The sequence below is a fragment of the Brassica napus genome, unplaced genomic scaffold, assembly GCF_020379485.1.
Source record: "Brassica napus cultivar Da-Ae unplaced genomic scaffold, Da-Ae ScsIHWf_80;HRSCAF=146, whole genome shotgun sequence".
Classification (NCBI taxonomy): Eukaryota; Viridiplantae; Streptophyta; class Magnoliopsida; order Brassicales; family Brassicaceae; genus Brassica; species Brassica napus.
The window spans coordinates 51097-64396 of record NW_026016856.1 but is presented as its reverse complement, the minus strand read 5'-3'; the positions used below and the strand labels follow the sequence as shown (position 1 = coordinate 64396).

The following is a 13300-nucleotide window of genomic DNA, read 5'->3' as shown; positions in this document are numbered from 1 at the left end:
TCGCCCAAGCACGCTTAGCTGCGGAGTTCTGATGGGATCCGGTGCATTAGTGCTGGTATGATCGCACCCTTAGTACATCACTCGCGTTTCCATATATCATTTGTTTCGGCCAATCCAAGTGTAAGGCCGTGGGGCCCACATTCTTTTGTGTTTTTTTTTTTCAGCGGAATAGTGCATCGAGGTTAATGGCGTTAAGAAAGCATCAAAAAACAACCTGAAAATCCGATTGGGATCCTTTTTACGTCCCTTAACTTTCTGCAGCCCGTTTGAGGGTCAAAACGGCTGAATGAATTGGGCCCGAAAAATTGCCACCCTATTCACCGCCCTTTATGGTTTCTGGGCCTTTCCGAAATGGTGCTATGGGCGACGTAGTTCCTCACGGTTCAAAAGTTATGAGGTTTCCAAGTTTAGACTCGTTTTAGGCCGAAAAATAAAATAAAAATAATAATAAAAAGGGGTGCAACACGAGGACTTCCGGGAGGTCACCCATCCTAGTACTACTCTCGCCCAAGCACGCTTAACTGCGGAGTTCTGATGGGATCCGGTGCATTAGTGCTGGTATGATCGCACCCGTTAGTACATCACTCGCGTTTCCATATATCATTTGTTTCGGCCAATCCAAGTGTAAGGCCGTGGGGCCCACATGATTTTCTGATTTTTTTTTTCAGCGGAATAGTGCATCGAGGTTAATGGCGTTAAGAAAGCATCAAAAACAACCTGAAAATCCGATTGGGATCCTTTTTTACGTCCCTTAACTTTCTGCAGCCCGTTTGAGGGTCAAAACGGCTGAATTTGGGCCCGAAAAATTGCCACCCCTATTCACCGCCCTTATGGTTTCTGGGCTTTCCGAAATGGTGCTATGGGCGACGTAGTTCCTCACGGTTCAAAAGTTATGAGGTTTCCAAGTTTAGACTCGTTTTAGGCCGAAAATAAAATAAAAAATAATAATAAAAAGGGGTGCAACACGAGGACTTCCGGGAGGTCACCCATCCTAGTACTACTCTCGCCCAAGCACGCTTAACTGCGGAGTTCTGATGGGATCCGGTGCATTAGTGCTGGTATGATCGCACCCGTTAGTACATCACTCGCGTTTCCATATATCATTTGTTTCGGCCAATCCAAGTGTAAGGCCGTGGGGCCCACATGATTTTCTGATTTTTTTTTCAGCGGAATAGTGCATCGAGGTTAATGGCGTTAAGAAAGCATCAAAAACAACCTGAAAATCCGATTGGGATCCTTTTTTACGTCCCTTAACTTTCTGCAGCCCGTTTGAGGGTCAAAACGGCTGAATTTGGGCCCGAAAAATTGCCACCCCTATTCACCGCCCTTTATGGTTTCTGGGCCTTTCCGAAATGGTGCTATGGGCGACGTAGTTCCTCACGGTTCAAAAGTTATGAGGTTCCAAGTTTAGACTCGTTTTAGGCCGAAAAATAAAATAAAAATAATAATAAAAAGGGGTGCAACACGAGGACTTCCCGGGAGGTCACCCATCCTAGTACTACTCTCGCCCAAGCACGCTTAACTGCGGAGTTCTGATGGGATCCGGTGCATTAGTGCTGGTATGATCGCACCCGTTAGTACATCACTCGCGTTTCCATATATCATTTGTTTCGGCCAATCCAAGTGTAAGGCCGTGGGGCCCACATGATTTTCTGATTTTTTTTCAGCGGAATAGTGCATCGAGGTTAATGGCGTTAAGAAAGCATCAAAAACAACCTGAAAATCCGATTGGGATCCTTTTTTACGTCCCTTAACTTTCTGCAGCCCGTTTGAGGGTCAAAACGGCTGAATTTGGGCCCGAAAAATTGCCACCCCTATTCACCGCCCTTTATGGTTTCTGGGCCTTTCCGAAATGGTGCTATGGGCGACGTAGTTCCTCACGGTTCAAAAGTTATGAGTTTCCAAGTTTAGACTCGTTTTAGGCCGAAAATAAATAAAAATAATAATAAAAAGGGGTGCAACACGAGGACTTCCCGGGAGGTCACCCATCCTAGTACTACTCTCGCCCAAGCACGCTTAACTGCGGAGTTCTGATGGGATCCGGTGCATTAGTGCTGGTATGATCGCACCCGTTAGTACATCACTCGCGTTTCCATATATCATTTGTTTCGGCCAATCCAAGTGTAAGGCCGTGGGGCCCACATGATTTTCTTACTTTTTTTCAGCGGAATAGTGCATCGAGGTTAATGGCGTTAAGAAAGCATCAAAAACAACCTGAAAATCCGATTGGGATCCTTTTTTACGTCCCTTAACTTTCTGCAGCCCGTTTGAGGGTCAAAACGGCTGAATTTGGGCCCGAAAAATTGCCACCCCTATTCACCGCCCTTTATGGTTTCTGGGCCTTTCCGAAATGGTGCTATGGGCGACGTAGTTCCTCACGGTTCAAAAGTTATGAGGTTTCCAAGTTTAGACTCGTTTTAGGCCGAAAAATAAAATAAAAATAATAATAAAAAGGGGTGCAACACGAGGACTTCCCGGAGGTCACCCATCCTAGTACTACTCTCGCCCAAGCACGCTTAACTGCGGAGTTCTGATGGGATCCGGTGCATTAGTGCTGGTATGATCGCACCCGTTAGTACATCACTCGCGTTTCCATATATCATTTTTTTCGGCCAATCCAAGTGTAAGGCCGTGGGGCCCACATGATTTTGTACTTTTTTTTTCAGCGGAATAGTGCATCGAGGTTAATGGCGTTAAGAAAGCATCAAAAACAACCTGAAAATCCGATTGGGATCCTTTTTTACGTCCCTTAACTTTCTGCAGCCCGTTTGAGGGTCAAAACGGCTGAATTTGGGCCCGAAAAATTGCCACCCCTATTCACCGCCCTTTATGGTTTCTGGGCCTTTCCGAAATGGTGCTATGGGCGACGTAGTTCCTCACGGTTCAAAAGTTATGAGGTTTCCAAGTTTAGACTCGTTTTAGGCCGAAAAATAAAATAAAAATAATAATAAAAAGGGGTGCAACACGAGGACTTCCCGGGAGGTCACCCATCCTAGTACTACTCTCGCCCAAGCACGCTTAACTGCGGAGTTCTGATGGGATCCGGTGCATTAGTGCTGGTATGATCGCACCCGTTAGTACATCACTCGCGTTTCCATATATATATTTGTTTCGGCCAATCCAAGTGTAAGGCCGTGGGGCCCACATGATTTTGTTACTTTTTTTTTTCAGCGGAATAGTGCATCGAGGTTAATGGCGTTAAGAAAGCATCAAAAACAACCTGAAAATCCGATTGGGATCCTTTTTTACGTCCCTTAACTTTCTGCAGCCCGTTTGAGGGTCAAAACGGCTGAATTTGGGCCCGAAAAATTGCCACCCCTATTCACCGCCCTTTATGGTTTCTGGGCCTTTCCGAAATGGTGCTATGGGCGACGTAGTTCCTCACGGTTCAAAAGTTATGAGGTTTCCAAGTTTAGACTCGTTTTAGGCCGAAAAATAAAATAAAAATAATAATAAAAAGGGGTGCAACACGAGGACTTCCCGGGAGGTCACCCATCCTAGTACTACTCTCGCCCAAGCACGCTTAACTGCGGAGTTCTGATGGGATCCGGTGCATTAGTGCTGGTATGATCGCACCCGTTAGTACATCACTCGCGTTTCCATATATCATTTGTTTCGGCCAATCCAAGTGTAAGGCCGTGGGGCCCACATGATTTTCTTACTTTTTTTTCAGCGGAATAGTGCATCGAGGTTAATGGCGTTAAGAAAGCATCAAAAACAACCTGAAAATCCGATTGGGATCCTTTTTTACGTCCCTTAACTTTCTGCAGCCCGTTTGAGGGTCAAAACGGCTGAATTTGGGCCCGAAAAATTGCCACCCCTATTCACCGCCCTTTATGGTTTCTGGGCCTTTCCGAAATGGTGCTATGGGCGACGTAGTTCCTCACGGTTCAAAAGTTATGAGGTTTCCAAGTTTAGACTCGTTTTAGGCCGAAAAAAAATAAAAATAATAATAAAAAGGGTGTGCAACACGAGGACTTCCCGGGAGGTCACCCATCCTAGTACTACTCTCGCCCAAGCACGCTTAACTGCGGAGTTCTGATGGGATCCGGTGCATTAGTGCTGGTATGATCGCACCCGTTAGTACATCACTCGCGTTTCCATATATCATTTGTTTCGGCCAATCCAAGTGTAAGGCCGTGGGGCCCACATGATTTTCTTTTTTTTTTTCAGCGGAATAGTGCATCGAGGTTAATGGCGTTAAGAAAGCATCAAAAACAACCTGAAAATCCGATTGGGATCCTTTTTTACGTCCCTTAACTTTCTGCAGCCCGTTTGAGGGTCAAAACGGCTGAATTTGGGCCCGAAAAATTGCCACCCCTATTCACCGCCCTTTATGGTTTCTGGGCCTTTCCGAAATGGTGCTATGGGCGACGTAGTTCCTCACGGTTCAAAAGTTATGAGGTTTCCAAGTTTAGACTCGTTTTAGGCCGAAAATAAAATAAAAATAATAATAAAAAGGGGTGCAACACGAGGACTTCCCGGGAGGTCACCCATCCTAGTACTACTCTCGCCCAAGCACGCTTAACTGCGGAGTTCTGATGGGATCCGGTGCATTAGTGCTGGTATGATCGCACCCGTTAGTACATCACTCGCGTTTCCATATATCATTTGTTTCGGCCAATCCAAGTGTAAGGCCGTGGGCCCACATGATTTTCTTTTTTTTTTCAGCGGAATAGTGCATCGAGGTTAATGGCGTTAAGAAAGCATCAAAAACAACCTGAAAATCCGATTGGGATCTTTTTTACGTCCCTTAACTTTCTGCAGCCCGTTTGAGGGTCAAAACGGCTGAATTTGGGCCCGAAAAATTGCCACCCCTATTCACCGCCCTTTATGGTTTCTGGGCCTTTCCGAAATGGTGCTATGGGCGACGTAGTTCCTCACGGTTCAAAAGTTATGAGGTTTCCAAGTTTAGACTCGTTTTAGGCCGAAAAAAAAATAAAAATAATAATAAAAAGGGGTGCAACACGAGGACTTCCCGGGAGGTCACCCATCCTAGTACTACTCTCGCCCAAGCACGCTTAACTGCGGAGTTCTGATGGGATCCGGTGCATTAGTGCTGGTATGATCGCACCCGTTAGTACATCACTCGCGTTTCCATATATCATTTGTTTCGGCCAATCCAAGTGTAAGGCCGTGGGGCCCACATGATTTCTTACTTTTTTTTCAGCGGAATAGTGCATCGAGGTTAATGGCGTTAAGAAAGCATCAAAAACAACCTGAAAATCCGATTGGGATCCTTTTTTACGTCCCTTAACTTTCTGCAGCCCGTTTGAGGGTCAAAACGGCTGAATTTGGGCCCGAAAAATTGCCACCCCTATTCACCGCCCTTTATGGTTTCTGGGCCTTTCCGAAATGGTGCTATGGGCGACGTAGTTCCTCACGGTTCAAAAGTTATGAGGTTTCCAAGTTTAGACTCGTTTTAGGCCGAAAAATAAAATAAAAATAATAATAAAAAAGGGGTGCAACACGAGGACTTCCCGGGAGGTCACCCATCCTAGTACTACTCTCGCCCAAGCACGCTTAACTGCGGAGTTCTGATGGGATCCGGTGCATTAGTGCTGGTATGATCGCACCCGTTAGTACATCACTCGCGTTTCCATATATCATTTGTTTCGGCCAATCCAAGTGTAAGGCCGTGGGGCCCACATGATTTTCTTACTGTTTTTTTCAGCGGAATAGTGCATCGAGGTTAATGGCGTTAAGAAAGCATCAAAAACAACCTGAAAATCCGATTGGGATCCTTTTTTACGTCCCTTAACTTTCTGCAGCCCGTTTGAGGGTCAAAACGGCTGAATTTGGGCCCGAAAAATTGCCACCCCTATTCACCGCCCTTTATGGTTTCTGGGCCTTTCCGAAATGGTGCTATGGGCGACGTAGTTCCTCACGGTTCAAAAGTTATGAGGTTTCCAAGTTTAGACTCGTTTTAGCCCGAAAAATATAATAAAAATAATAATAAAAAAGGGGTGCAACACGAGGACTTCCCGGGAGGTCACCCATCCTAGTACTACTCTCGCCCAAGCACGCTTAACTGCGGAGTTCTAATGGGATCCGGTGCATTAGTGCTGGTATGATCGCACCCGTTAGTACATCACTCGCGTTTCCATATATCATTTGTTTCGGCCAATCCAAGTGTAAGGCCGTGGGGCCCACATGATTTTCTTACTGTTTTTTTCAGCGGAATAGTGCATCGAGGTTAGTGGCGTTAAGAAAGCATCAAAAACAACCTGAAAATCTGATTGGGATCCTTTTTTACGTCCCTTAACTTTCTGCAGCCCGTTTGAGGGTCAAAACGGCTGAATTTGGGCCCGAAAAATTGCCACCCCTATTCACCGCCCTTTATGGTTTCTGGGCCTTTCCGAAATGGTGCTATGGGCGACGTAGTTCCTCACGGTTCAAAAGTTATGAGGTTTCCAAGTTTAGACTCGTTTTAGGCCGAAAAATAAAATAAAAATAATAATAAAAAGGGGTGCAACACGAGGACTTCCCGGGAGGTCACCCATCCTAGTACTACTCTCGCCCAAGCACGCTTAACTGCGGAGTTCTGATGGGATCCGGTGCATTAGTGCTGGTATGATCGCACCCGTTAGTACATCACTCGCGTTTCCATATATCATTTGTTTCGGCCAATCCAAGTGTAAGGCCGTGGGGCCCACATGATTTTGTGACTTTTTTTTTCAGCGGAATAGTGCATCGAGGTTAATGGCGTTAAGAAAGCATCAAAAAACCTGAAAATCCGATTGGGATCCTTTTTTACGTCCCTTAACTTTCTGCAGCCCGTTTGAGGGTCAAAACGGCTGAATTTGGGCCCGAAAAATTGCCACCCCTATTCACCGCCCTTTATGGTTTCTGGGCCTTTCCGAAATGGTGCTATGGGCGACGTAGTTCCTCACGGTTCAAAAGTTATGAGGTTTCCAAGTTTAGACTCGTTTTAGGCCGAAAAAATAATAAAATAATAATAAAAAGGGGTGCAACACGAGGACTTCCCGGGAGGTCACCCATCCTAGTACTACTCTCGCCCAAGCACGCTTAACTGCGGAGTTCTGATGGGATCCGGTGCATTAGTGCTGGTATGATCGCACCCGTTAGTACATCACTCGCGTTTCCATATCATTTGTTTCGGCCAATCCAAGTGTAAGGCCGTGGGGCCCACATGATTTTCTTACTTTTTTTTTCAGCGGAATAGTGCATCGAGGTTAATGGCGTTAAGAAAGCATCAAAAACAACCTGAAAATCCGATTGGGATCCTTTTTACGTCCCTTAACTTTCTGCAGCCCGTTTGAGGGTCAAAACGGCTGAATTTGGGCCCGAAAAATTGCCACCCCTATTCACCGCCTTTATGGTTTCTGGGCCTTTCCGAAATGGTGCTATGGGCGACGTAGTTCCTCACGGTTCAAAAGTTATGAGGTTCCAAGTTTAGACTCGTTTTAGGCCGAAAAATAAAATAAAAATAATAATAAAAAGGGGTGCAACACGAGGACTTCCCGGGAGGTCACCCATCCTAGTACTACTCTCGCCCAAGCACGCTTAACTGCGGAGTTCTGATGGGATCCGGTGCATTAGTGCTGGTATGATCGCACCCGTTAGTACATCACTCGCGTTTCCATATATCATTTGTTTCGGCCAATCCAAGTGTAAGGCCGTGGGGCCCACATGATTTTCTGATTTTTTTTTCAGGAATAGTGCATCGAGGTTAATGGCGTTAAGAAAGCATCAAAAACAACCTGAAAATCCGATTGGGATCCTTTTTTACGTCCCTTAACTTTCTGCAGCCCGTTTGAGGGTCAAAACGGCTGAATTTGGGCCCGAAAAATTGCCACCCCTATTCACCGCCCTTTATGGTTTCTGGGCCTTTCCGAAATGGTGCTATGGGCGACGTAGTTCCTCACGGTTCAAAAGTTATGAGGTTTCCAAGTTTAGACTCGTTTTAGGCCGAAAAATAAAATAAAAATAATAATAAAAAGGGGTGCAACACGAGGACTTCCCGGGAGGTCACCCATCCTAGTACTACTCTCGCCCAAGCACGCTTAACTGCGGAGTTCTGATGGGATCCGGTGCATTAGTGCTGGTATGATCGCACCCGTTAGTACATCACTCGCGTTTCCATATATCATTTGTTTCGGCCAATCCAAGTGTAAGGCCGTGGGGCCCACATGATTTTGTGACTTTTTTTTCAGCGGAATAGTGCATCGAGGTTAATGGCGTTAAGAAAGCATCAAAAACAACCTGAAAATCCGATTGGGATCCTTTTTTACGTCCCTTAACTTTCTGCAGCCCGTTTGAGGGTCAAAACGGCTGAATTTGGGCCCGAAAAATTGCCACCCCTATTCACCGCCCTTTATGGTTTCTGGGCCTTTCCGAAATGGTGCTATGGGCGACGTAGTTCCTCACGGTTCAAAAGTTATGAGGTTTCCAAGTTTAGACTCGTTTTAGGCCGAAAAATAAATAAAAATAATAATAAAAAGGGGTGCAACACGAGGACTTCCCGGGAGGTCACCCATCCTAGTACTACTCTCGCCCAAGCACGCTTAACTGCGGAGTTCTGATGGGATCCGGTGCATTAGTGCTGGTATGATCGCACCCGTTAGTACATCACTCGCGTTTCCATATATCATTTGTTTCGGCCAATCCAAGTGTAAGGCCGTGGGGCCCACATGATTTTCTTATTTTTTTTTCAGCGGAATAGTGCATCGAGGTTAATGGCGTTAAGAAAGCATCAAAAACAACCTGAAAATCCGATTGGGATCCTTTTTTACGTCCCTTAACTTTCTGCAGCCCGTTTGAGGGTCAAAACGGCTGAATTTGGGCCCGAAAAATTGCCACCCCTATTCACCGCCCTTTATGGTTTCTGGGCCTTTCCGAAATGGTGCTATGGGCGACGTAGTTCCTCACGGTTCAAAAGTTATGAGGTTTCCAAGTTTAGACTCGTTTTAGGCCGAAAAATAAAATAAAAATAATAATAAAAAGGGGTGCAACACGAGGACTTCCCGGGAGGTCACCCATCCTAGTACTACTCTCGCCCAAGCACGCTTAACTGCGGAGTTCTGATGGGATCCGGTGCATTAGTGCTGGTATGATCGCACCCGTTAGTACATCACTCGCGTTTCCATATATCATTTGTTTCGGCCAATCCAAGTGTAAGGCCGTGGGGCCCACATGATTTTCTTATTTTTTTTTCAGCGGAATAGTGCATCGAGGTTAATGGCGTTAAGAAAGCATCAAAAACAACCTGAAAATCCGATTGGGATCCTTTTTTACGTCCCTTAACTTTCTGCAGCCCGTTTGAGGGTCAAAACGGCTGAATTTGGGCCCGAAAAATTGCCACCCCTATTCACCGCCCTTTATGGTTTCTGGGCCTTTCCGAAATGGTGCTATGGGCGACGTAGTTCCTCACGGTTCAAAAGTTATGAGGTTTCCAAGTTTAGACTCGTTTTAGGCCGAAAAATAAAATAAAAATAATAATAAAAAGGGGTGCAACACGAGGACTTCCCGGGAGGTCACCCATCCTAGTACTACTCTCGCCCAAGCACGCTTAACTGCGGAGTTCTGATGGGATCCGGTGCATTAGTGCTGGTATGATCGCACCCGTTAGTACATCACTCGCGTTTCCATATATCATTTGTTTCGGCCAATCCAAGTGTAAGGCCGTGGGGCCCACATGATTTTGTGACTTTTTTTTTCAGCGGAATAGTGCATCGAGGTTAATGGCGTTAAGAAAGCATCAAAAACAACCTGAAAATCCGATTGGGATCCTTTTTTACGTCCCTTAACTTTCTGCAGCCCGTTTGAGGGTCAAAACGGCTGAATTTGGGCCCGAAAAATTGCCACCCCTATTCACCGCCCTTTATGGTTTCTGGGCCTTTCCGAAATGGTGCTATGGGCGACGTAGTTCCTCACGGTTCAAAAGTTATGAGGTTTCCAAGTTTAGACTCGTTTTAGGCCGAAAAATAAAATAAAAATAATAATAAAAAGGGGTGCAACACGAGGACTTCCCGGGAGGTCACCCATCCTAGTACTACTCTCGCCCAAGCACGCTTAACTGCGGAGTTCTGATGGGATCCGGTGCATTAGTGCTGGTATGATCGCACCCGTTAGTACATCACTCGCGTTTCCATATATCATTTGTTTCGGCCAATCCAAGTGTAAGGCCGTGGGGCCCACATGATTTTCTTATTTTTTTTTTCAGCGGAATAGTGCATCGAGGTTAATGGCGTTAAGAAAGCATCAAAAACAACCTGAAAATCCGATTGGGATCCTTTTTTACGTCCCTTAACTTTCTGCAGCCCGTTTGAGGGTCAAAACGGCTGAATTTGGGCCCGAAAAATTGCCACCCCTATTCACCGCCCTTTATGGTTTCTGGGCCTTTCCGAAATGGTGCTATGGGCGACGTAGTTCCTCACGGTTCAAAAGTTATGAGTTTCCAAGTTTAGACTCGTTTTAGGCCGAAAAATAAAATAAAAATAATAATAAAAAGGGGTGCAACACGAGGACTTCCCGGGAGGTCACCCATCCTAGTACTACTCTCGCCCAAGCACGCTTAACTGCGGAGTTCTGATGGGATCCGGTGCATTAGTGCTGGTATGATCGCACCCGTTAGTACATCACTCGCGTTTCCATATATCATTTGTTTCGGCCAATCCAAGTGTAAGGCCGTGGGGCCCACATGATTTTCTGACTTTTTTTTTCAGCGGAATAGTGCATCGAGGTTAATGGCGTTAAGAAAGCATCAAAAACAACCTGAAAATCCGATTGGGATCCTTTTTTACGTCCCTTAACTTTCTGCAGCCCGTTTGAGGGTCAAAACGGCTGAATTTGGGCCCGAAAAATTGCCACCCCTATTCACCGCCCTTTATGGTTTCTGGGCCTTTCCGAAATGGTGCTATGGGCGACGTAGTTCCTCACGGTTCAAAAGTTATGAAGTTTCCAAGTTTAGACTCGTTTTAGGCCGAAAATAAAATAAAAATAATAATAAAAAGGGGTGCAACACGAGGACTTCCCGGGAGGTCACCCATCCTAGTACTACTCTCGCCCAAGCACGCTTAACTGCGGAGTTCTGATGGGATCCGGTGCATTAGTGCTGGTATGATCGCACCCGTTAGTACATCACTCGCGTTTCCATATATCATTTGTTTCGGCCAATCCAAGTGTAAGGCCGTGGGGCCCACATGATTTTCTTACTTTTTTTTCAGCGGAATAGTGCATCGAGGTTAATGGCGTTAAGAAAGCATCAAAAACAACCTGAAAATCCGATTGGGATCCTTTTTTACGTCCCTTAACTTTCTGCAGCCCGTTTGAGGGTCAAAACGGCTGAATTTGGGCCCGAAAAATTGCCACCCCTATTCACCGCCCTTTATGGTTTCTGGGCCTTTCCGAAATGGTGCTATGGGCGACGTAGTTCCTCACGGTTCAAAAGTTATGAGGTTTCCAAGTTTAGACTCGTTTTAGGCCGAAAAATAAAATAAAAATAATAATAAAAAGGGGTGCAACACGAGGACTTCCCGGGAGGTCACCCATCCTAGTACTACTCTCGCCCAAGCACGCTTAACTGCGGAGTTCTGATGGGATCCGGTGCATTAGTGCTGGTATGATCGCACCCGTTAGTACATCACTCGCGTTTCCATATATCATTTGTTTCGGCCAATCCAAGTGTAAGGCCGTGGGGCCCACATGATTTTCTGATTTTTTTTTTCAGCGGAATAGTGCATCGAGGTTAATGGCGTTAAGAAAGCATCAAAAACAACCTGAAAATCCGATTGGGATCCTTTTTTACGTCCCTTAACTTTCTGCAGCCCGTTTGAGGGTCAAAACGGCTGAATTTGGGCCCGAAAAATTGCCACCCCTATTCACCGCCCTTTATGGTTTCTGGGCCTTTCCGAAATGGTGCTATGGGCGACGTAGTTCCTCACGGTTCAAAAGTTATGAGGTTTCCAAGTTTAGACTCGTTTTAGGCCGAAAAATAAAATAAAATAATAATAAAAAGGGGTGCAACACGAGGACTTCCCGGGAGGTCACCCATCCTAGTACTACTCTCGCCCAAGCACGCTTAACTGCGGAGTTCTGATGGGATCCGGTGCATTAGTGCTGGTATGATCGCACCCGTTAGTACATCACTCGCGTTTCCATATATCATTTGTTTCGGCCAATCCAAGTGTAAGGCCGTGGGGCCCACATGATTTTCTGATATTTTTTTTCAGCGGAATAGTGCATCGAGGTTAATGGCGTTAAGAAAGCATCAAAAACAACCTGAAAATCCGATTGGGATCCTTTTTTACGTCCCTTAACTTTCTGCAGCCCGTTTGAGGGTCAAAACGGCTGAATTTGGGCCCGAAAAATTGCCACCCCTATTCACCGCCCTTTATGGTTTCTGGGCCTTTCCGAAATGGTGCTATGGGCGACGTAGTTCCTCACGGTTCAAAAGTTATGAGGTTTCCAAGTTTAGACTCGTTTTAGGCCGAAAAATAAAATAAAAATAATAATAAAAAGGGGTGCAACACGAGGACTTCCCGGGAGGTCACCCATCCTAGTACTACTCTCGCCCAAGCACGCTTAACTGCGGAGTTCTGATGGGATCCGGTGCATTAGTGCTGGTATGATCGCACCCGTTAGTACATCACTCGCGTTTCCATATATCATTTGTTTCGGCCAATCCAAGTGTAAGGCCGTGGGGCCCACATGATTTTCTGATTTTTTTTTTCAGCGGAATAGTGCATCGAGGTTAATGGCGTTAAGAAAGCATCAAAAACAACCTGAAAATCCGATTGGGATCCTTTTTTACGTCCCTTAACTTTCTGCAGCCCGTTTGAGGGTCAAAACGGCTGAATTTGGGCCCGAAAAATTGCCACCCCTATTCACCGCCCTTTATGGTTTCTGGGCCTTTCCGAAATGGTGCTATGGGCGACGTAGTTCCTCACGGTTCAAAAGTTATGAGGTTTCCAAGTTTAGACTCGTTTTAGGCCGAAAATAAAATAAAAATAATAATAAAAAGGGGTGCAACACGAGGACTTCCCGGGAGGTCACCCATCCTAGTACTACTCTCGCCCAAGCACGCTTAACTGCGGAGTTCTGATGGGATCCGGTGCATTAGTGCTGGTATGATCGCACCCGTTAGTACATCACTCGCGTTTCCATATATCATTTGTTTCGGCCAATCCAAGTGTAAGGCCGTGGGGCCCACATGATTTTGTGATTTTTTTTTCAGCGGAATAGTGCATCGAGGTTAATGGCGTTAAGAAAGCATCAAAAACAACCTGAAAATCCGATTGGGATCCTTTTTTACGTCCCTTAACTTTCTGCAGCCCGT

General features: G+C 45.8%; 26 non-coding genes across 26 annotated transcripts; all 26 read right to left on the bottom strand.

Moving 5' to 3' along the window:
• Window positions 1–454: 454 nt before the first annotated feature.
• LOC125605918 lies at window positions 455–572 on the bottom strand. Its single transcript, XR_007337344.1, has one exon. It is a non-coding gene; the product is annotated as a 5S ribosomal RNA (ribosomal RNA).
• Window positions 573–954: 382 nt separating this feature from the next.
• Window positions 955–1072, bottom strand: LOC125605917. The gene has a single exon (XR_007337343.1). It is a non-coding gene; the product is annotated as a 5S ribosomal RNA (ribosomal RNA).
• A 382-nt stretch (window positions 1073–1454) lies between these two features.
• On the bottom strand, window positions 1455–1573 carry LOC125605909. The gene has a single exon (XR_007337335.1). It is a non-coding gene; the product is annotated as a 5S ribosomal RNA (ribosomal RNA).
• Window positions 1574–1952: 379 nt separating this feature from the next.
• LOC125605908 lies at window positions 1953–2071 on the bottom strand. The gene has a single exon (XR_007337334.1). It is a non-coding gene; the product is annotated as a 5S ribosomal RNA (ribosomal RNA).
• Window positions 2072–2453: 382 nt separating this feature from the next.
• On the bottom strand, window positions 2454–2571 carry LOC125605916. The gene has a single exon (XR_007337342.1). It is a non-coding gene; the product is annotated as a 5S ribosomal RNA (ribosomal RNA).
• A 383-nt stretch (window positions 2572–2954) lies between these two features.
• On the bottom strand, window positions 2955–3073 carry LOC125605907. Its single transcript, XR_007337333.1, has one exon. It is a non-coding gene; the product is annotated as a 5S ribosomal RNA (ribosomal RNA).
• A 386-nt stretch (window positions 3074–3459) lies between these two features.
• LOC125605906 lies at window positions 3460–3578 on the bottom strand. Its single transcript, XR_007337332.1, has one exon. It is a non-coding gene; the product is annotated as a 5S ribosomal RNA (ribosomal RNA).
• A 382-nt stretch (window positions 3579–3960) lies between these two features.
• Window positions 3961–4079, bottom strand: LOC125605914. Its single transcript, XR_007337340.1, has one exon. It is a non-coding gene; the product is annotated as a 5S ribosomal RNA (ribosomal RNA).
• Window positions 4080–4460: 381 nt separating this feature from the next.
• Window positions 4461–4579, bottom strand: LOC125605905. The gene has a single exon (XR_007337331.1). It is a non-coding gene; the product is annotated as a 5S ribosomal RNA (ribosomal RNA).
• Window positions 4580–4957: 378 nt separating this feature from the next.
• LOC125605904 lies at window positions 4958–5076 on the bottom strand. The gene has a single exon (XR_007337330.1). It is a non-coding gene; the product is annotated as a 5S ribosomal RNA (ribosomal RNA).
• Window positions 5077–5459: 383 nt separating this feature from the next.
• On the bottom strand, window positions 5460–5578 carry LOC125605903. Its single transcript, XR_007337329.1, has one exon. It is a non-coding gene; the product is annotated as a 5S ribosomal RNA (ribosomal RNA).
• Window positions 5579–5963: 385 nt separating this feature from the next.
• Window positions 5964–6082, bottom strand: LOC125605911. The gene has a single exon (XR_007337337.1). It is a non-coding gene; the product is annotated as a 5S ribosomal RNA (ribosomal RNA).
• A 384-nt stretch (window positions 6083–6466) lies between these two features.
• Window positions 6467–6585, bottom strand: LOC125605902. The gene has a single exon (XR_007337328.1). It is a non-coding gene; the product is annotated as a 5S ribosomal RNA (ribosomal RNA).
• Window positions 6586–6965: 380 nt separating this feature from the next.
• LOC125605901 lies at window positions 6966–7084 on the bottom strand. The gene has a single exon (XR_007337327.1). It is a non-coding gene; the product is annotated as a 5S ribosomal RNA (ribosomal RNA).
• Window positions 7085–7463: 379 nt separating this feature from the next.
• Window positions 7464–7582, bottom strand: LOC125605900. Its single transcript, XR_007337326.1, has one exon. It is a non-coding gene; the product is annotated as a 5S ribosomal RNA (ribosomal RNA).
• A 381-nt stretch (window positions 7583–7963) lies between these two features.
• On the bottom strand, window positions 7964–8082 carry LOC125605898. Its single transcript, XR_007337324.1, has one exon. It is a non-coding gene; the product is annotated as a 5S ribosomal RNA (ribosomal RNA).
• Window positions 8083–8464: 382 nt separating this feature from the next.
• Window positions 8465–8583, bottom strand: LOC125605897. The gene has a single exon (XR_007337323.1). It is a non-coding gene; the product is annotated as a 5S ribosomal RNA (ribosomal RNA).
• Window positions 8584–8966: 383 nt separating this feature from the next.
• On the bottom strand, window positions 8967–9085 carry LOC125605896. The gene has a single exon (XR_007337322.1). It is a non-coding gene; the product is annotated as a 5S ribosomal RNA (ribosomal RNA).
• Window positions 9086–9468: 383 nt separating this feature from the next.
• LOC125605895 lies at window positions 9469–9587 on the bottom strand. Its single transcript, XR_007337321.1, has one exon. It is a non-coding gene; the product is annotated as a 5S ribosomal RNA (ribosomal RNA).
• Window positions 9588–9971: 384 nt separating this feature from the next.
• LOC125605894 lies at window positions 9972–10090 on the bottom strand. The gene has a single exon (XR_007337320.1). It is a non-coding gene; the product is annotated as a 5S ribosomal RNA (ribosomal RNA).
• A 383-nt stretch (window positions 10091–10473) lies between these two features.
• Window positions 10474–10592, bottom strand: LOC125605893. Its single transcript, XR_007337319.1, has one exon. It is a non-coding gene; the product is annotated as a 5S ribosomal RNA (ribosomal RNA).
• Window positions 10593–10975: 383 nt separating this feature from the next.
• LOC125605892 lies at window positions 10976–11094 on the bottom strand. Its single transcript, XR_007337318.1, has one exon. It is a non-coding gene; the product is annotated as a 5S ribosomal RNA (ribosomal RNA).
• Window positions 11095–11477: 383 nt separating this feature from the next.
• LOC125605891 lies at window positions 11478–11596 on the bottom strand. The gene has a single exon (XR_007337317.1). It is a non-coding gene; the product is annotated as a 5S ribosomal RNA (ribosomal RNA).
• A 383-nt stretch (window positions 11597–11979) lies between these two features.
• On the bottom strand, window positions 11980–12098 carry LOC125605890. The gene has a single exon (XR_007337316.1). It is a non-coding gene; the product is annotated as a 5S ribosomal RNA (ribosomal RNA).
• Window positions 12099–12482: 384 nt separating this feature from the next.
• Window positions 12483–12601, bottom strand: LOC125605889. Its single transcript, XR_007337315.1, has one exon. It is a non-coding gene; the product is annotated as a 5S ribosomal RNA (ribosomal RNA).
• A 383-nt stretch (window positions 12602–12984) lies between these two features.
• Window positions 12985–13103, bottom strand: LOC125605887. Its single transcript, XR_007337313.1, has one exon. It is a non-coding gene; the product is annotated as a 5S ribosomal RNA (ribosomal RNA).
• Between the last annotated feature and the right edge of the window lie 197 nt (window positions 13104–13300).